Source organism: Protopterus annectens, chromosome 3.part1 (genome assembly GCF_019279795.1).
Source record: "Protopterus annectens isolate FY-2018-M chromosome 3.part1, PAN1.0, whole genome shotgun sequence".
NCBI classification, from domain to species: Eukaryota; Metazoa; Chordata; order Ceratodontiformes; family Protopteridae; genus Protopterus; species Protopterus annectens.
In genome coordinates this window covers 152,362,195-152,382,715 of record NC_056732.1, presented here as the reverse complement: position 1 = coordinate 152,382,715, position 20,521 = coordinate 152,362,195, and positions in this window count along the sequence as shown.

Here is a 20,521-nt window from a genome sequence, read left to right as displayed (position 1 = left end):
TGAGTGCTTTTGAAAAAGTCAAGTGTAATAACATAAAGTGTGTATTCTTTGTATGGAATTAGAAAATGAATAGGCAGGGCACATTTTGCTTCCTGAGTAAGGTGATTGGAAATTGTATAACATTCAAAGCCATGAAATGAATTATCATGGAAATGATCAACAAAGACAAAGGCAACCTTCAGACACAGCATCCAACCCAGTTTGGGTTTGTCAAGGGAAGATCATGCCTACTAAACCTGGTGGACTTCTTTGAGAAGGTCACTAAGGCAATGGATGAGTGGACAGCGGTGCTTACTGCCTACCTAGACCTAGCCAAGGCATTTGAAACAATAACCAAAAAAATAGGTGCGCAATGGTGCAACCAACTTGAAATTTCATAACCACCAACAAGTCCGCATAGTCTAGGGCTATAGCAGTCTGTAAATAAAAAGATTCCAAAAAGCAATACATGGCAAAAGGGAATTTATTCACATAAACAAAAAATGTCTAGCGCTTTTGTCCACCAACCTGGACTTCTTCAGAACATTTAATAACCTCAGTTTCCCTCAATATATATATATATATATATATATATATATATATATATATATATATATATATATATATATATACTATCATAATTAATTGGTAAATAGGTTAATTACAAATCTGTTCCAAGTCTTAAAGGAATACAGACCACTAAAAACATCAAAAACATCTTATCCCCTGAAATCACATTAAAAATATATACATCATATATATAAAAATCATAATAATAAAAAAAATTCATGGAATGATTGAATCTGAAGGAAAATAATAGTATTCAGAAAATTATTAACAGTTTCGCTGTCCTTATCCTAAGTACAGGTCATAAAGAAATCTGATCATTTAAACCTGGCTTTACTGTTGCATCCAACTTCACTTGACAGAGGATTCCCTTGTACTCCAATTTGTATTCCCATGATCCTCCTCTAGCATTAAGCTGAACAATTTCTAAAATAAGAAATACAAATTTCTTAAAACTATCTCAGGCTATAGAATATATATATATATATATATATATATATATATATATATATATAGGGCATTATTCAAGTTGACCTCTTTCATGTCATGTTCATATATTCTTTTGGCCAGTTATCTCTCAGTTTTCCCTACATAAAAAGAATAACGTTGGTTACAAATAGCTAAATACACTAAGCCTGTTGAATTACAATTTCCTCTTCTAAAAGTAATTACAGATTGACAATAGCTATTCAAAACTAACATTTTGTAGTCCCCTCTTTTAAGACTTCTATGCCCTTTTCCAATGCCTCTATAATATTGTAGGCTGCAGTGGTGCAGCGGTTAGTGTTGTTGCCTCACAGCAAGAGGTTCTCCAGTTTGATTCTCGGCTTTAGCACCTTCTGTGTGGAGTCTGCATGTCCTCCCTGCAGTCGAGTGGTATTTAAAGACATGCAGGTAGGTGTATGTGTGAATGGGTGTGCCTTCTTTGAAGGTTGGGCATCAGGCTGTCACCTTGGCACTGTAAAAATCCACTGCCAATCATTAGCGGACTGGAGTTCCACTGTGGTGACCCCTAACCAGGAAAAGCCAAAAGACTTTATACACAAACACTGGGATTTCACTCACATGACAAAAAAAATCTTGTCACCTGTTTTCAAAATTGCCCAGTTATTGGTGATAATATTTTTACCCTGGAACCTAAATCACCATACTTGCTGGCCATCACATGATGAAAATTGTAGTAACTTAAATTGTTAGCCTGGCCTATTCCTTTCACTAAAGCTGGTTTACCTAAAATAAGTTGATACTTAGAAATCCTGTTATCAACAACCTCCATTCTAAGCAAATTCAATAAATCAGATGGATATCCCCCTTCCAAAAACATATTAGTCTTAGTGTCAAATTCCCACTAGAATAAGTCATTTGATGCATGCTAGCTGCCCTGATGAACTGCCCCTTAACCAAATTATTTTTGCAAAACCAGGGGTGGCAGCTATCGTAATACAAATAAGAGTTAGAGACTGCATGCTTCCTAAATACACTTGTCACAGACTTGCTATTTTCAACAGTCAGCTGCATATCCAGACAATGTACAGTCCGAATATTATGTTGGTATGTAAATTTCAGGAAAGTAGTGGTGTTAGCTATGTAAGTCAAAAATTACTCCACTTCTAACTGGCTACCAGTCCAGATCTGAAACATGTCATCTAAAAACCTAGCATATAATGACCATAAGTGGGAGTATGTTGTATCAATAACATAATGTTTCTCCCAAGTAAGCATGACTAGCTTCTCAAAAATGGAGACACAAGCTACCGCCATTACAACACCACTGACTTGCCTATAATACTGTCCTTCAAAAAATAAAAAATTATTATGAAGCACTACATCCATTAAATCTACCATTAATCTAATTTCTCTAGTATCCAGTGACTTATTACAACAATGCCTCTTCAAAAAACTGCAACCCAGTATTATGGTTGATGCATGAAAATAAATCAATAATGATAATTGTTAGGAAACTGTATTGTTCATTCCAAAGTTCTGAGATCAATTTTGCTAGAAAAAAAAACATGACTCACAGAGGATGTGAAAATGGTAACTAAGTAAAGATTTTAATTTTCTGTCAATGTAAACTGCCAGGGGGTAGGTCTGAGATCCCTGGGTGGCTATGATTAGTCTATAAGGTAGATCTACTACATCACTGTGCATCAATGGTATTCCAAAGGCTTCTGGAATTAAGGGCTCTTTATTGTACAAAAAGATGTAGGATTCTAATAAAATAGTACTTTAGAGCATGGAATCTTCCAAAAACAGATCAATAGTTCTATAAGCTACATTTATTTCATTCTTTCAAACCACTGAGTAATGTGTGTCATCTTGGAGCATAATAAAAATCCATCTGACATAGTCAGTTTGACAACCAATCATTACATCCCTGGCTTTGTCTGGTTTTATGACACTTATAGATTTGTCACTAGTTAATTTATCTAACAAAGCCCATTCTTCACAAATCAGATTAGTGAAACCTCTTCTTCTCTCACCCTATAGGGAATAGAAATCCTGTTCACAGGTTTTCTCAAAGGTATACAAATTCTTGTGTAGCAGGGAATTGAAAATACTTTTCTTTCTCAGAGTGTTCTCTAAATAATAATTATATTTATCTTTGTTAAGAAAAGAAAGGTTCAATTTCCTTGTAAACAATTTTAAATCTAAAATTGCATCTATAATATTACCTCTTTACTTAGGGAGAAATTTGAACTCCTTTTCAAATAATTTAAAATATGTAGCATCAGTAGTCAAATCACTATAGTTAAATGTGTGAACACCATTATGAATGAAAACCTTGCCATTCCAGTTTACTTCAGTAACACTATTACCACTCTTGACTACCCACTCCATGTTTTTCTTGTTGTATAACCCTGTCCCCCAAGATTCCTTCTGCCTCTCTGTGTCTTGACTTGTGTTTGAAAATTCAATTGACCCATTCCCCTCTGATTTTTCAACCTTTCCAATCTCCTGGGCAGAGAGGAGAATTGCAAAGATCGTTTCCTGAAAGGATCTCTAACATCAGTACCATGTTCTAAGTTGCCATGATTAGTATCAACATAAGTATTATCCTATAAATTTTCAAAACGCAATGTTTCTTCTATCACGGCCTCCTCAATTACACCATGGTTACCCACCCAATCAGTTAAAAGTTATGCTTTACCTTCTCTATAGTCTACTGTCTCTTAACAATTTCTTTTCCTTTTTTATATCCACATTTGAGGCATGATCGTTAACAAATTTAAATACATTATCATATCTATTTTGATACTCGTGAGACAATAAATCATCTGTAATAACATTGTTCGATTTAGACACTTCACTAATTAAGGTCTCAATATGTCTGGTCTTCATTTTGATTATAAACTGTATTAGTTCAATTCCATGTCTGTTAAATATGTCTATAAGATAACAAAAATTCCTTTTATCCTTTCAGGAGCCCAAACAGGAATTTGTACAATCTCAAACATTTAGACATTTATCCACACTTTAAACATTCTCTGAGATATGCATTGTCAATCTGTAATGTTCATAATATTTTCAGCTTTTCCTTAAAATCCTTAAGTCTAAACTATAGCCTAACCTGTTAGTTACAAGGCTGAACCGCAAGCGAGAAAAAAGTGAAATCATGTTCCAACCACATTTTAAGTTTATTTTGTCCTAAAAACCTCAATACAGAATTATCTCCAAACAGGTTATCAGTTCTTAATTAATTGTGAGGATCCCGTCCATTGGTCAGCTCAGCATCTTGTAGTCCAGTTATGTGTCCAACACAACAAATTCACCAAACTGGGCATAAACCCCTGCATAACTAAATGGGTTGCCAGCTAGCTCACAGACAGGACCCAGAAAATCAGGATTGCTGAGAGCACCTCCACTAAGAGACCAGTCACTAGTGGGGTACCTCAGGGCTCTGCTCTGGGACCGCTCCTATTTAGCATCTTCTCAGAGGTAAAGGCTAATGTCAAGGGGTTTTGGGTGACCAAGTTTACAGATGACTGCAAATTGGGAGCTATCATAGATTGCCCCATGACACAAACATCTTACAAGCGGCTCTAACACAGACAAATGACATGTGCCAAAATCACGGATTAAAATTCAATGGCAAGAAATGCATAATAATGCATTTTGGGAAAATTGCTACCCAGGCTAATTACTCCATTGGTATTATATCCTTAAGAGTTTACTCAGTTGCCAGGGCTCTGGTAACATGGTAACATGTGGTCAGTTTAGAAAGAAAATCATTCTATGTTGCCCAACTTATAAGTATGGGCATGGCATCCAGGTCCAATGAAGTCATAGTGCCACTTTATTTGGCCCTTATCAGACCCATCATTGAGTATAATTTCCTCTTTGGCATGTACCTGATTCAACATATCCATCAGCTGGAATGGCCACAAAGGTTTTTACCAGAAGAATCTAGGGTATTAACACATTGTCTTATATGGATTGCCTTAAAGCCCTATCTCTATACTCTTTCTCCTACAGATTGCTAATAGGTGATCAATGTCAGGCATACAAAGCATCCTCAAACCCAATTCTGATGGACATTTTGCACAGTTGCAAAAAGAACAGCATCAGAACTATTAGCTCCAAGTATTTAGATTTTTGCATGTGATATAAGTAAGACATGTTGGTGAGACAGATATGTGTCTCATAGGATCTCCATGCTCTGGAACAGGCTCACCATCCATGTGAAGCAGAGTCCATCCCTAACCCTATTTAACTGTAACCTTGACTAATGGATAGGAAATCAAAATTCATCCCTGGTCTGGCCCCCAAGTCACTGATAGACAGAGGCAGATAGTAATGCCCAAACTGACATACTCACCCCACATAACCTATAGAAACTCCCTAACATGTTTCTGATAGACAGAGGCAGATAGTAATGTCCAAACTAACATACCCCCCACATAAGCTCTAGAAATTTCTTAAGTAACTTACCCCCTCCTACTAAATGCCCATGATTCATAGGGACACAACTGGGTTGGGTTGCATGGCTAGATTATAAAGACCCTGGTGGTCATTAGCCTAGTATTAATACTTGCAAACCTATGAACCTACACTTTCATCTGAGAATTAACTCAGTCTGTAATGTTTCCAGTATGCTTTTAAAGGTTAGAAGGGGTCAAGTCCCAGTCCTAGATATTTATATCACTGAACGCAGAAGAGATGGATTTTATCAGGCCCAAAGATGGCAAGGCAATTACTTCTGGAACTGTTAGGAAAGTGCCAAAAAGCATAAGGGTAATTTTCAAGGTCTTAAAACTTAGGCAATTTGTTATAGGTCAGGCCCAAATTTTGTTTAGATCAAACTATAACACATTCTCTATTTTTAGAGGACTGTATTGATCTGTGTAAGATGATAACATATGTATACAGAGTAATAAAAAAAAGGATCAGTATAGGGCATAATGTAATTAATGTCTAAGGAGAACAGACTAGGACCAATGACACACCCTTAAAGGACACCTGAGGAAAAAGTACCCATATCTATCTCAAAAACTGACAGGTTTAATTTTGAAGCTTTGTTTTCTAAGTATTTCTGAACTATTAACAGTATTGGATCTGAAACCTATTCTACTGAGTTTATTAAGAAACGTTATGATATGTACTTTCAGAAGTATGAGTAGGTTCAATAAAACCTCTTCTTGTCAATCAACCCTTTTCCATGGCTATGTATATTTTGTCAGTGACATTATATATGGGAGTGAGGGTGCTGTGATCTGACATGAATCCATGTCCAAGATTAATTAGGAGGCAACACTTTGTTTATGGCAAATATTAATGGTATGTATATTGCTTTTAAAGACTTTGGTTATGGAGCATCATATAGAGATGGCAAAATAATATTTGGGAAATACAGAGTTAGCTTTTCAGGGGACTAATATAACTGGAGCGTATATGAAATGAGAGGGAACCAAAACAGTGTCAGGAGACAGATTAAATATGTGAAGCAAGGCTTAGCTTTAAGTTCAGCAGCATTGCTCAGAAAGACAGTGAACAGATTTTGACAGACAGGACTATATTTTATATGTAGCTCTTCCAGTAGTTAATGTTATGAGTGTAAAATACAATGTGGCCGTGCCCATAGTGGAGGGATAGATGAAGTGCATTCCTGGATATGAGGGAAAGAATAAAAGCCATTGTTTGGGAAAATTGGGTAATGGCTGTTAATTACATTAATTACATTTACTGCTGGAACAGTAATATGTTTTTAAAGGTTTTGATTGTGGATACATTTCTAGGAGATGTATCATTATCCGAAGTGCTACTGTTGAAATAAGAATTGTTTTTTTCCAAACCTTTCTCAGTTGAAAGTCTGTCCATGGCATGCTGTTTTCTTCTCAAGTAGATTCATTTTTGTTTCTTTTATTAAAATTTTACAATTCTGTCTTATGCTTAGGATTGCAGCTGTGTTTTGACTATTTGTTACTTTCCAATTATTCAAGCAGAATCACATCTCATTAATAATGCTTTTATGACTGTTGTAATCTAGGGGCAGTATTGGCTCTTAACCCATCTATTGCCAAGACAGTAGAGTTTATTCAGGATGATTATTAAGATGAAGTTGAAAACTGATAGCACTTTTGATAGGTTGCCTGCTTGGTACAGCACTTTACACATTTTTGTTTGTTCAGCATGCTTAATGGGTGTGGAATACTACATAGTCCCACAACAACACAATCTCTGATAAGGAAATAGGTTTTCACTCTGGTTTCTTCAGAGGGAGAAGTTAGGCTTGTGTTTAATAGGTAGCACATACATTATTAAATATATGGCCATGGAAGTGATGGATAGATTTTGTTTGGAAGACTTAATGGGGAATGGGTATGTAACTTTATGTCTGAAATACAAAATATATATTAATGTTGAGGAAGGTTAGGATTTGGAGTCTAATGAATGTGCCAGATATTCTACTAAAAAGGATTCAGTATCTAAGGAAGTAGGCATACAATCTTGAGGATACTGTAGAGCAGCATATTTTTCTAATTGTTAAAATCTTGAAAAACAAGGAAATGCAAATGGCTGATATCTGTAGTAAAGCAACAAGTGAGATTGAATATAAAACAATCTTCGGTACACCTCCATGGCTTTGGTTACACTCTTAGTAAAAACTAAAACAAAAAAAATGTTTTAATGAAATCTTTAAAAACACTGACAAACTTAGAACATGGACAGCTAATACATCCGATGAGCGCTTTTGGCCATAAGCCTTCTTCAGATCATGATCTCTCGCTGCTCTCCTCTCAGAATAAGAAACAAAAATTGCCCAGTGGGCTCTAGGGTAGATGACAGCACCTACTAGTTATCCAATCAAGTATTAACCAATGGCAGGTCTTTTACTCACCAGCCTCCTAAACTGCACCAATAGATAGCCTCCAATTCTTTAGATTCAGCTTGAGTGGCACCACAGTGTGTTCAGACCAGGAAGCCAATCAGCTCTCAAATTCACTATCCAGCTTGTTTCACATATTTCTGTGTGATTGTTTACATCACCTTCTCTAATGTTGTAAGGAACACTTTGAACAGCTTTGCAAACAAAGCTATGTGTAGGATGCATCAACACATGAAGAGCAAGTGCATTCTTAAGATCTACATTGTGAATATCCCTTTGGTGGCAGAGTATTCTGTCTTTCAAATGCTGGTCTGGTTTGCTAACATAAAAAGCTTTACATTGGCAACAAGACACAAGATACACTAAGTGTCAACTGCTGCAGTCTGCATACACATTAAATGTGTAGCTTTTATTGTTTTTTGGATGTGTAAACATGTTGCTACTATTAATCGACGTACACGCTTTACATCTAGTGCATTTGACTGTCCCTTTTCGATCAGACATCTTTTTATGATTAAATCCATCTTTGTTGCACAGCAGTCTTTCCACATTCTTCTTGTTTCTGAAGGTGAACCTCGGCTGCTCACCTACTATATCTCTTATTTTATCATCCTCTGTAAGTATCAGCCAAAATCTCTTGATTATTCCATAGATCTCTTTATTGTCTGTACTAAATGTGAGTGCATAGTTCAGTGTGTTATCCTTCTGTTTCTTTGAATTGTCATTATTGCTGCATGGTTCCTTCTTTGCATAGTAGGGTCTACCTTTCCCATTTCTTAGTGCACTATGATCAGATTTAATTTTCTAGTCATTTGTTTTGTATCCTCTATCCTGAAGATTTCCCTCAAGCTGTGAACACTATTTTTTAAAGTTGGCATCATCAGTACAAACCCTAGAAATACTTAGTACTTGGTTCTCCATGATGGTCTTAAATATATGGCTGGGATGCATGTTTTAGCGATGCAAATGGTGATTCTTCCATATGTCTTTTCTGTGTAATTTGGTGCTGAGCTTATTTTGTTGCAATGTTAATTTGACATCTAAGAAGTTGATTGCTTCCCTGGATGATTTAACTTTAAATTCCAAAAATGTGGTGCTTGTGTTCAAGAATGCAATGAACATTGCCAGCTGTTCCTCATCACCTTGCCACAAAATAAAAATATCATCCACAAATCGGCTATAGTATAGTACCTGTGAATGTCATGGATTGTCATCACTGAGAACCTTAACTTTCTTCCCAATAGGCCAGTACTAAATTAGAATAACTATTTGCACAGGGTGTGCCCATGGCTACACCCCATGTCTACCAATAGTAATCTCAACCATAGACAAAAACATTGCTTTCTAGGATGAGCTCCAATAGGGAGCACAAAAGATCTGCATGAAGCCCAGTACATTGGAGATATTCACAAATAGCTTTGATCCCATAGCTGTTAGAGATCACTATAAACAAACTATTGATGTCCATTTTAAGAAGAATAATATCAGTAGTGGTGGTCAGATTTTCTGTTTTATCAAAGAGGTACAACAAAAAACTACTTGTGTCCTTCAATACTGAACTCACTTAAGGTAGAACTTTTTTCAATTAATTTTCTACAAAGATCGAGAGGGGTTCAGTTAACCAGCCTCTTCCTGCTACAAATAGGTCATAGAGGTGGATTATCAAGATTTTTATGGATCTTGGGTAGACCGCTGATGCTCGGAATGGTTGGTTGTGTAACTTGAAAAAAGTCGAATAATTCCTTGGAAATAAGTCTTTCCATGAGCATATCAAATAGATTGCTCTGAAAGCTCTTAACCGTTGCATATAGCTCCCTTTTACTAATCTTTTTATAAGTGTGTTCATCTCCCAGCATATTCAACATCCTATTTCTGTACCACAGTGAATCCAGTACCACAATGGCTCCCCTTTGTCAGCAGGTTTGATGACAAGATCTTTACTTTCTTTAAGTTGAAAAAGTGCTTGTTTTTCTTGATAAGTGATATTGTGAAAATGTCTGCCTTTATTTAGTTTCTCCCTAATCTTTTCAACCTAATTTTTACATAACCTAAGAAAAAGTTCCACTGCAGGGGAGTTTACCGGCACAAAGGTAATTGGTCGTTTATAGCCTTCCTGTGTACCTTCATTTCTTTTGCGAAATATCGATTTCAAAGTAATGTTCCTACCAAGCTGTTTGATGTCCACTACAAATTCATTGACGTACGTCAGAGCGCAGAGAGGGAATGAATGTTAAGCCTTTGTTTAACAGCTGCAGCTGCTCTTGACATAAAGATTTTCGAGACAAATTCACAACTAATGTCTGGTCCACAGTACTTAGAAGGTTGACTTCTTTCTCTTTCTTTCTTGACTTTGGAATCTCGGATTCCTGTGTTCATATTGGTTCATAAAAACCAGGAGCTGACATTTAAATGGTACATTTGGTCTAGTTCCTGTAAAAGTACTCGCAACAGTACAATATCTCTGAGACTGTGAATGAATGCATATTCCCTATTAGGGATTCTTACAACACCTCAAATAAAGATAATACTATGACCACTGTTGGTGTTAGGACTGGTCAGAAGACCCTAACAAGTCAGCAACAATCTGTTGCTAGTAATAATCTAGTAATAAATAGCAAAAGATTGTTGAGTGAGATAGTGACTGCCAGGGGAGATGGTGTTCAGATGGAAAGAAAGACAGTGCAAAGAGTTTGGGGAGATAAAGTGAAGAATGTGGTACCAGTAAACAATGTTGGGGTACACAGGAGAGCTGATTTCCTCACTGATATGAAATGTATTAGTGGAAAATCTTAGTCTCCCCCTTAGATCCTGATCAAGGGGTGATCTACGCTGAGTGGATTAAGGGAACTATTACCTGGGATGCAGCTGGACTGAATCACGGTGTTCTGTCTCAGGAGCTGTAGAAAGAAAGACTTGGCTGAGGCAGTTTAGAGATTAATGATAGTAAGAAAAATATGTCAATGTGATGGTTGTCATGGAATATAATGATGTATGTGAAACAGATAAAGAAAGCTTTATGCAAGGGACATTACCAAAGTATAAAAAGGAGGGTTTTAACTTTTTTTTGTGCTCTACCACCTTCGTCTCAATTTCAGGGGATGGTAAAGACCACTGAAAGAGAAAGGACAAATGAAATTAGGTGCAAATGCTTTTTGAATTCAATAGGTGCCATGGCATTTAGGGAGGATGCTGAATTTAAAACAGGATGTTTTTGCAGGGATGATATTCATCTAAGAAACCAAGGTAAAAAGACTGTTGGGAAATAAAATTACAAAACTGGTAAAATCTTGTTTTAGTTACTGAAAGAACTGCAAGCCAGGAAATTAAGTGACAATGAGGAACCTTTATTGTTTTGTAAGAAATGTTAGATGTTTGGCTAATAAACCTGAGCTTCTTGAAGCTAGAGCTGCTGGTGAGGGATATGACATAATTTTAATAATGGACATAATGTTTAGTGTAAAGAGGACACGTAATTATTCCTGATTTCAAAGATTTTCATTCCTTCCAAAATAATAGATGTGGGGAGTAAGATATATATGTGGTTTGCAAGTTAGTGTTATTTATAATTCCCAACTTGGGAGAAAGTGATAAAACTGCAGTGCAGATTTCATCTAATGACTGAAAATAGTTATGTTGCCATAGTTTATTGAACACCAAAACTGAGTAGGGTTAATTATTTAGTTTTTGTTGGGGTAAGCTATTAGAATAAATCTGATATTGTGGCAGGTGATTTTTATGTGCCTGGTGTTGACTGGAGTTCTCCTACTACTAGATATAATGTTATGAATTCTGTTATTACTGACAGCTTATAAATAATTATACCCAGACTGTCTTGGAATATACTAGGCATTGGAATGCATTAAATGTTGTATGGCTCAAGGATAATTTAGAAGTAATATACTAAGCAACTGAACCAGAATTAGGCATCTCTAATTATCAATGTATTATATGGGAAACCACGTTTAAATAACTTAAACATCATCCTGAGGTAAATTTGCAGAGGTATGCTAAAGTCAAATGTTGAGGCTATTAGTTCAGAACTGATAGTGTGGAAATGGTGGATTGATATGGATGGCAAAGAGGCAGAAGAGTGCTGGGGATTTTATATAAATGCACTGATGATCTTATTTTTAGGCATGTGGCAGTAAATAATGTTATTAGCCATAGTAGCAAATTTCTACCCTTCAGTAAAATTGAAAAAAAAAAAAAACTAAGGAACAGAAAGAAATTTCTTTGGAAATTAGTTAACATCTTTCCTAGTGTAAAAGCTAAAGAATGATATTGGGTGAATAAAGGTATGGTTAGGAAGGAGGTGCATTGCTCTAAGAGGAATTATGAGGTTAAACATACTGACCATCATACCAGTAGTAACTGTAAAGCACTGTTCAAACATTTAAGACAGTGGACAGTATTCACAGTCAGTTGAGCAAATGTGTTACAGAACTTGGGGGTAAGCACAGACAAGCACAGCAAAGACACAATTCATAGAGGCCAGTTATGCCAATTCACAGTGTCCCTAATGTGGGTATGCAAATGAGTAGATAATGAGATGGTAAAGAGAATTGATATAAATATTCTTATGCTAATTAAGGCTATTTTACACCAATTGCAATTCATAGTTAGTTTTTCCCACTTTCATGTGCTTGTCGGAGATGTGGTATAAAATGGGAAGGATCTCCAAAACTATCAGAGTTTCAGTTTCTAAAATGCTATCTCTTGTAGTGAGCTTTACCATTTCTAGGTCAGAGTTGCTTGTTTTGACTAGGCCAAAACAATTTGCATCCAGCAACATTCGCCCGCCAAAAAGCAGAAATATAAGCAAAGGATTACTCATTATAACTTTGATAATCAGGAAATCCTTGATATGTTTAGAGTGGACAGCAACATTATAAGAGTCTTACTGGGCATGTTTGACTGCTATAGAGGCAGTGGAGAAATGTATGGCCTTCCTATTCCTGTGGACACCAAAGTATGTATAGCCCTCACTATACTTGCTACGGGAACCTTCCAGAGACAGTCTGAGGACACCTTGGGGATCTCACAGGCTTCTAATTTGAGGATACTGAAGGATTTCCTGGATGTACTCTTGGCACATGTGAATCAGTGCATCTATTTCCTGGTGTCACCTCATGACCAAGCTCGGACTATGTGTGTGCCTTTGATGGGATGGCACATTTCCCTGGGGTACTCTGTGCAATAGATTGCACCCATGTCTCAATTAGGGCCCCGCCTGGTCCACAGGGTGAACAGTATTGCAATACCAAGAGCTTCTGTTCCATCAATTGCCAGGTAGTGTGTGATGCATGGGAGCGCATCATCACCATCTCTGCCCAGCATCCTGGCAGTGTACATGAATCCCATATCTGGCATACTAGCTCACCTTACTTCCTCTTCTTCCTGCATGGTAGGATGCCCAGTAGTCATCTTGTTAGTAAATGGAATTTTTTTAAGTATGTACTTATAATGTTAAATGTAATTGTGTATATTAATCTGTATCCTCGTTTTGTCTTCCCTCTCCTTTCTCTGCCTCTCTGTCTTGCTCACTCTCTCTCTCTTTCTTTTCTTTTTTTTTTTTTTTTTTTAATATTTTTGTAAGGGGATGCCAGCTATCCACTGAAGCCATGGCTCATGATTCCAGTGAGAAATCCATCTGGATTTGCTGAGGAGAAATATAACACATCACTGTTCCAAACCCATATTGTGATTGAAAGGGTATTTGGCCTCCTGAAGAGCCATTTCAGGTGCCTGGATGACTCTGGGGTGCCCTTCAGTATGACCCAGATAGTGTGTTGGATGCTCACCGTCTGTTGCATTCTGTATAATATGATTATGTGCCAGTCTGGTTGTGAAGTGGCTCATGCTGTCACTACAGCTCCCACTTCTAGTCCCACTAAGACTAATGATGACCAGCCTACAGCAGAAGTAAGGGATCCCATGCTGCAGGCTCATGCACAGCATGTGGCTGAACAGGTTAAGAGGCAGCGTCTAGTCCAGAAGTATGGACCAAGACATTCAGGTTAGTGCTTATTTTTTTGTTTAAAACAAACACATAGAGTATAATTGATAGGTTCACAGGTTCATAGATGGCTACTGGGCTATTGACCCAAAGGCCTTTATAAGCTTAGCCATGTGTACCCAATATAATACTAGAAAAACCTAACATAAAGGATCTTTCCTAAACTCGAGATCTTAGTTAGCAATGATTGCCCATATATAGGACGATCATAGGTGAAATCCATGGCAAAAATTTACAGTTTCCCATCCAGTCATCGAGGCTGTGCTTACACAGGGTCATAGACAGGCTTTGTTTGATGTGAATTGGTAGTCTATTCCAGAGGAGTGGCAACCTCTGGGAGACATATATGTCTATCCAGCAGGTCCTATTTATGTTGTAGGCCAGGTTAAGGTCCCTGGAGTGGGTGACCCTTGTCTCATTAGATTTGCAGATTTGCAGCATTTCAATTAGGTTTGGATCCAAGATTGTTCTGTGGGCCAGGCACAAGTCTCCTTTAAGTAGTCTGTATGCTACTGAGTACAGTGACAGTGACTTCAGTCTGTTAATGTATGACGTGCTGGAGACCTTGAATTTTCTTGGTTAGAAATCTCTGAGGTGTCTCAAGTTGCTGCAGGTGCCTGGTAAGATGCATACTAAAGGGAGCATTGTACTCAATTATTGACCCAATGAGGGTCAAGTACAGGGGAATTATGACCTCTTTTGCTCTTGAAGAAATGCCTTTAATAATGAAGTGTATCATGTAGAATTCCTTCCTTACCACAGTAGACACATGGTGGTCAAAGTTTAGGCTACAGTCAACTTGTGTTCCCAAGTGTCTCACTACTGAGTTGTTACTTAGGGTATTATTATTTATATGATAGTCTGCAAAGATATTGTTTTTACCGAAGGGTACCATCCTAGGCTAGGGTAGAATGCTGGTCAAGGCTAGGGACATACCTGCCTGGGACACATATTCATAGAGCTCAATCATGTCTCTCTTCATATAGTCCAAAGAGGTACGTCTCAAGTCATTCACACCAACATGAACTATGAAGGGGTCATAATGGTACTTGTGGAGAGACTTGAGTTCATGTGTGATCTGATGGATCCTGGCACGCAATAGACAGCTGATTGCAACCTTCTCCTTGTCCAGCTTGGTGAGCGAGACATCTGTGTGTCTCACAATGGAGTCACCTATAACTAAAAAATTTGGTTTAGATGTGCTTTGCCTTAGGGGCTTATTTGGTGAGATACTGGTGCTTGTGTTTTCATGTGTATTGAGTGCTGTAAGTGCTCTATTAAGTGTAGCATGTTTGTGTTTAGAAGGTCTTTGGTGTTTAGGTAGCTTTCTGGTGAGTACCTCTGCATATGATAGTTTAAGTGTTGAGTGCATGGTTTGTGTAGGAGGTATAGTATGTAAGCTGACAACCTGTTCATCATTACTGTTCTGTGAGTGAGTGAGAGAGCAAGGATTCCAGATTCTTAATGTAGATGCATCTCTCACAAATGGTACTTGGGTGATTTAGAAGTACAAGGTTATCAGTGGACATAAGGCAGTTGCTACACTGTCACAGGATACCCATGTCAATCAGGCTGGTAGGAGAAATGGAGGGAAACTGACCATCCTTAATACTAGGTTAAATCCTGTTTTCACAGCAGGGAGAGAAAATGGACAGGTGTGGTATGACTGGGTATTCTAAACAGGGTCTATACTAATGGGGTGCTCTATAAAGGATCTATACTAATGGGGGTTCTTTAAATGGTATAAGGCTACTGTAGATTTGGTGGTTTTGGAACTGTTTAAGGGGTAAAAGTGCAGCTGAGGTGCTCTCTGAGCAGCTAAGCACAATTTAAGGACTTATTTGCCAGATCATGGGCAGCTACAAAGGGAAAATGTATCCACTGAAGTTTTTGCATCTATAACTACCAATGGTTACCCCCACTGAGTGGTAGTGTATGATGGTGCATGGAGGTGCACTATGCATAAACAGATTAATACATCAGAGCAGTGGCTGTTTGCCTAACTCTGTGGAGTTGTGCTAAAATAAATGCAAACCCACACAAACACAGGGCTTATGTAGCAACAGTGAGCAATTAAACAATTTAACCAATAAAAAAGCTCAAAACTGAGCCCTGTGCCAGCAACCTTCAATCAGATGAGTCCTAACTACACTTTCCTGCTGCAAGGGTGCAGGGGCTTCTTCTCCAACTTGATAGCCTGATTCAGTGCTCAGTTTAAGAAACAGAACTAGATTCAGCAGGTCTGAATCTAGTCTATGCTACAGCAGACAAAAAGTGCAACAAATCAGCAAGAACAGTATTAAAAAATCAGCAATACAGCGAAAATACAGTTTAAAAGGGCAAAATATAGTATAGAATTGTACTTATTTTAGCAGAATGCAACAGATTCCTTGGATTGCAAAGATGAATACAGCAGAGCAGTGGCTGGTCACCCAACTGTGGAGCTGTGTTAAAACAGTAAGCAAACTGAATTAAACAATTTAATCAATAAAAAGCTCAAAACTGAGCCCTATAGCCAGCAACCTTCAATCAGGTAAGTCCTAACTGCACTCTGCTGCCACAAGGCTGCAGGGGGCCCTCTCCAACAAAAGATAGCCTGGCTAAGTGCTCAGTTTAACAAACAGAACCAGATTTAGCAGGCCTGTGGGTTATGCTGTGCGATGCCTGGCCTACTGTCACTTCTCATCTGATCTAAAAATATTGCTTTTACTGCTAGCTGTTTGTCTGAGTGCTCACTAATTCCTGTGTAGTGATGCTGAAAGACAACAGGTCAATAAATAACTCATCAGTTGCATATGATGTATTTAATAACTATATTTTTAATTATTATGTGTTCAATAAAAACAGGTACTGTCAGCAGTGGAAAATGTAACTTTCATTTTCAATTTATCTGCAAAGAATTATGTTCCACTGCACATCACATATCTTTCTTACTGTCATGTAAAATATTAATGAGGTCAGAATTTCTCTTCATTTGTGCAATGATTAGGTATGAATGTATTTAACATATGTTTATAAATGTCCCTCCTCCCTTCAACACAACTGCATTTAATCACAAATGTACAACATTGCATCTTCAGAATATGCTGAAACTAACAGCTAGAAAAGGAATAACTTTACATATACTGGACGGCGCAGTGGTGCAGCTGTAGCATTGTTGCCTCACAGCAAGAGGTTCTCTGGTTTGATTCTTGGCTGGAGTGCCTTCTGTGTGGAGTCTGCATGTCCTCTCTGTGTTCATGTGGGATTTCTCTGCTTTTCTCCCATGTTACAAAGGCATGCATCTGGAGCATTTCTCCCCGGGCCTCCACTGAAAATTGGCTTCATTCTACGTCAGACTTTCCCAGTAAACAAATGTTAAATAAATAGATAAATATATGTCCACCCCAACCACCCCACTACCACCACCAAGTAATCCTTAGTTTCATTACACAGCTATAGTTATAAAGGAATGTTAAATCACAGTAGCCCCAGATGAAAGGAGTCATACACATCTTCTACTGAAAGACCTGGTGATGATGTCAACTGAAATGGAGGATGGGCTACCATGAGAACTGTAAGGGAGTTGGTGCAATCGTGTGATCTAGAGGAGGAAGGTGACCCTCCTGTCAGTGGCCTGACACCGCTTTGTGACTGTGACCTTCACCTGGAATGTGAGGTTCTCCTAGGTGTAGATGGCAGCTGACATGGCCTGTGAGAAATGTGTTGTGACTGCTCACTTTGAATGCTGACATTACTGCGTGAAAGAAAGTATTACTATTATGTGATCTTCCCCTACATGTCCAGACTGTCCCCCATCCCCTTTCCCTGGTTACACTGAGTCCAGCTTCAGTCTGGTATGTCCGAACCAGTGTACAAATGGAGGCTGCAAATGATGCCTGGTGTGCCACCATGTTATACACATCAGTAATGCTATGGCATTAGCCTGTCATTACATTATGAGACAGCTTGCCACTTCCCTCAAAGTGCCTCTTAAATGCAACTACATCATCATCACCATCAACACCCATTCTACTGCTGACTTCATCCATATTTATTGTACAGTTGCACTGTTTGCTTCTGATGCTAACTCTGTAAAAGAAATTAGCACAACATATTAATAATACTGCAACAGCATACAGTATCGTATGCTTACATAGGGAGGTAGACACTTACCATGAAGTCTTGAAGTCTGTCTTCATTTTCATTAGCTGCTGAAGTACAAGACTGACCTAATAATAATGAATTGTGACTGATTAATTAGAGCACTATTTGTTGCCATTCAAAGTTAAACAATGTAAAAGGTGTATAAACCAACCTTCAGGAGCTGATGTATGCAAACTCTGCTGCAGACTTTGGTTTGATGGAGCAGTGTCCACACCACCTCTATTTATTACAGTTGCACCATCTTCTAATATCATAATCATCCCCATGGATGGACAGAAGGAATTCAACATCTGGTGTTAACTTAATAAGATTTCGACCCCCCCCCCCCCGCAGTTGTCCTGGAAATTGCATTCTGACTGGTCTTGCTTCTAGCACGTCCTACCATATCATTTACCCTTTTCTTGCACTTTGCCAGAGATCTGTTTCTGCCTCCAACTGCATTGATTTCAACAACTACTTGGCTCCATGCTAGCTCCTCTTGGATTGCCTTGCCCCCTTTACCAAACAGCAGATTGCCATATGTCCTTAGTGATACCATGAGTACACAGTTTTCCTCATAGCTAAAGTTATCATGTGTGTCCCTGGATCCCTTCTTCTTCATCTATACTATACAAGATAAAAGGACTACTGTCAGACACTTGCCACAGTACTGTCTGCATGACATCCTTAGTTAAAGTGTAATCCACTGGCCTACTATTCCTGCCATCTAACACAAGTACAGAAACAATCTAACACAAATGTGATTTCAAAGAGCACAAGTTCAGATTTTTCAATACAAACATGCAGTCCTGCCTGCCACCCTCACTGATATTATAAAAACAACACTTTCACTGCACATCAGTATTTCTGTTTTATGCACAGTAAACATTGTTAAGTACAATAACAAGTCTAAAGTACATGGACAATAACAGTGATGTAGTGTTCAGTCAGTACATTTTTAATGAACAGAAGCACACATCAAGTAACTTGCAACCAGTTCCCCATAATTAAACACTCAGTCAATGTAAACACATAACACAGTTCAAAATGCATTGTAATTCACCTTTAAAACAACATGTCAGGAACTGTCAATTGGCCTGTTAATGAATATTACTTATTTTAAAAATGTTTCCTTACTTTTGGATGTCTGAGGTATCCTAAGTAATTTGCTAACTATCTCAGCTAGTCACAAATCAATATGGCACAGCTCAACCTTGCAGCATAAATTCAGGATAATTTACACGTTTAGTTTGCAAATTAAGAAAATCTACATGCATGTCTATGAATCATAGTATAACACAAATGGGATACAAAGTGCATTGGTGTATTCTGGATTTTCACTTATTGTGAATGCTTGTGACATATTAGATGAATGAGTCTGACAATTTGTGGGCACATTGCAGACATTACAAACTCTACAGCACTCCACAGTAATGTTATGAAGAAATATTACTGGCAACACCTAACTGATTTTGGTAAATTTAAGAAATAATCTGTTAGTAACTGTAAGCTCTGGTAAGTGTTTGCCTTTAAGAAAAAAACAAAGTGTGACAAAACATTTGTAGTTACACCAAACCTGCCAATGTTATCAATACCTGGTATAATGATCATGCTGTAAAAAAAGGTTTGGTCAAGGTGATGTCACACTTAACAGGAAGTGGTTATAACCCTGGTTAATACAGCCCTCACCATACCTTTCTCATTCTGGTTCTGGCACTTCGAATGATGGCCACACCTGTTAAGGCACAAGGCCAAGCTCCTGGCTTGTCTGAGAAAGAGACCTTAATCATTCTATACCTTCTGCATGACTTGTATCTAGAGAAGACTCAGGCATGCACACATACCAGTACTTGAAAGAAAATCAGTATCTGGCAGGAGTTGGGTGACCAACTGTCAACCCTGACAGGTATAACCCGAGCTGGTCTGCAGTGCCATCACAGGTATGATAACATGCAAAAGCATAGTGCTGAATAGCTGGCTGAGTGGGTTGATCAGGTTCAGGCAAGAAAGTTAGAGCTCCACAGCAAGTAAAACTTTTAATCCATATATAGCTGAATAAATATATATATATATATATATATATATATATATATATATATATATATATATATATATATATATATATATATACACATACATGCATACACAGTCAGGTAAGAAAAAAATTATACAAATACACATAATTCAACAGTCAGATTTCTAATCCTTCAAATAAGTACTGGGGTGACACTCTGAAATGCATTAAGAAAAAATAAATACTGTTTCATACAGTCAGACATCCACCTGTTCATAACAGAAAGAAAATACTGCTGTTACATATTAAGAGGTTGCAGTAATAAATAAAAATGTCAGTAAAGAATATGAAATTAATAATATGTCCAGATAACTCTGTAAATTCTTTTAGTTATGATCAAATATCAGTAATGCTGCTTGCGTGTAATACAATTAGAAATAAAACTTGTAGTTACACATATAAATCATTGTGTAGCATTGCACTGAAAAAGTTG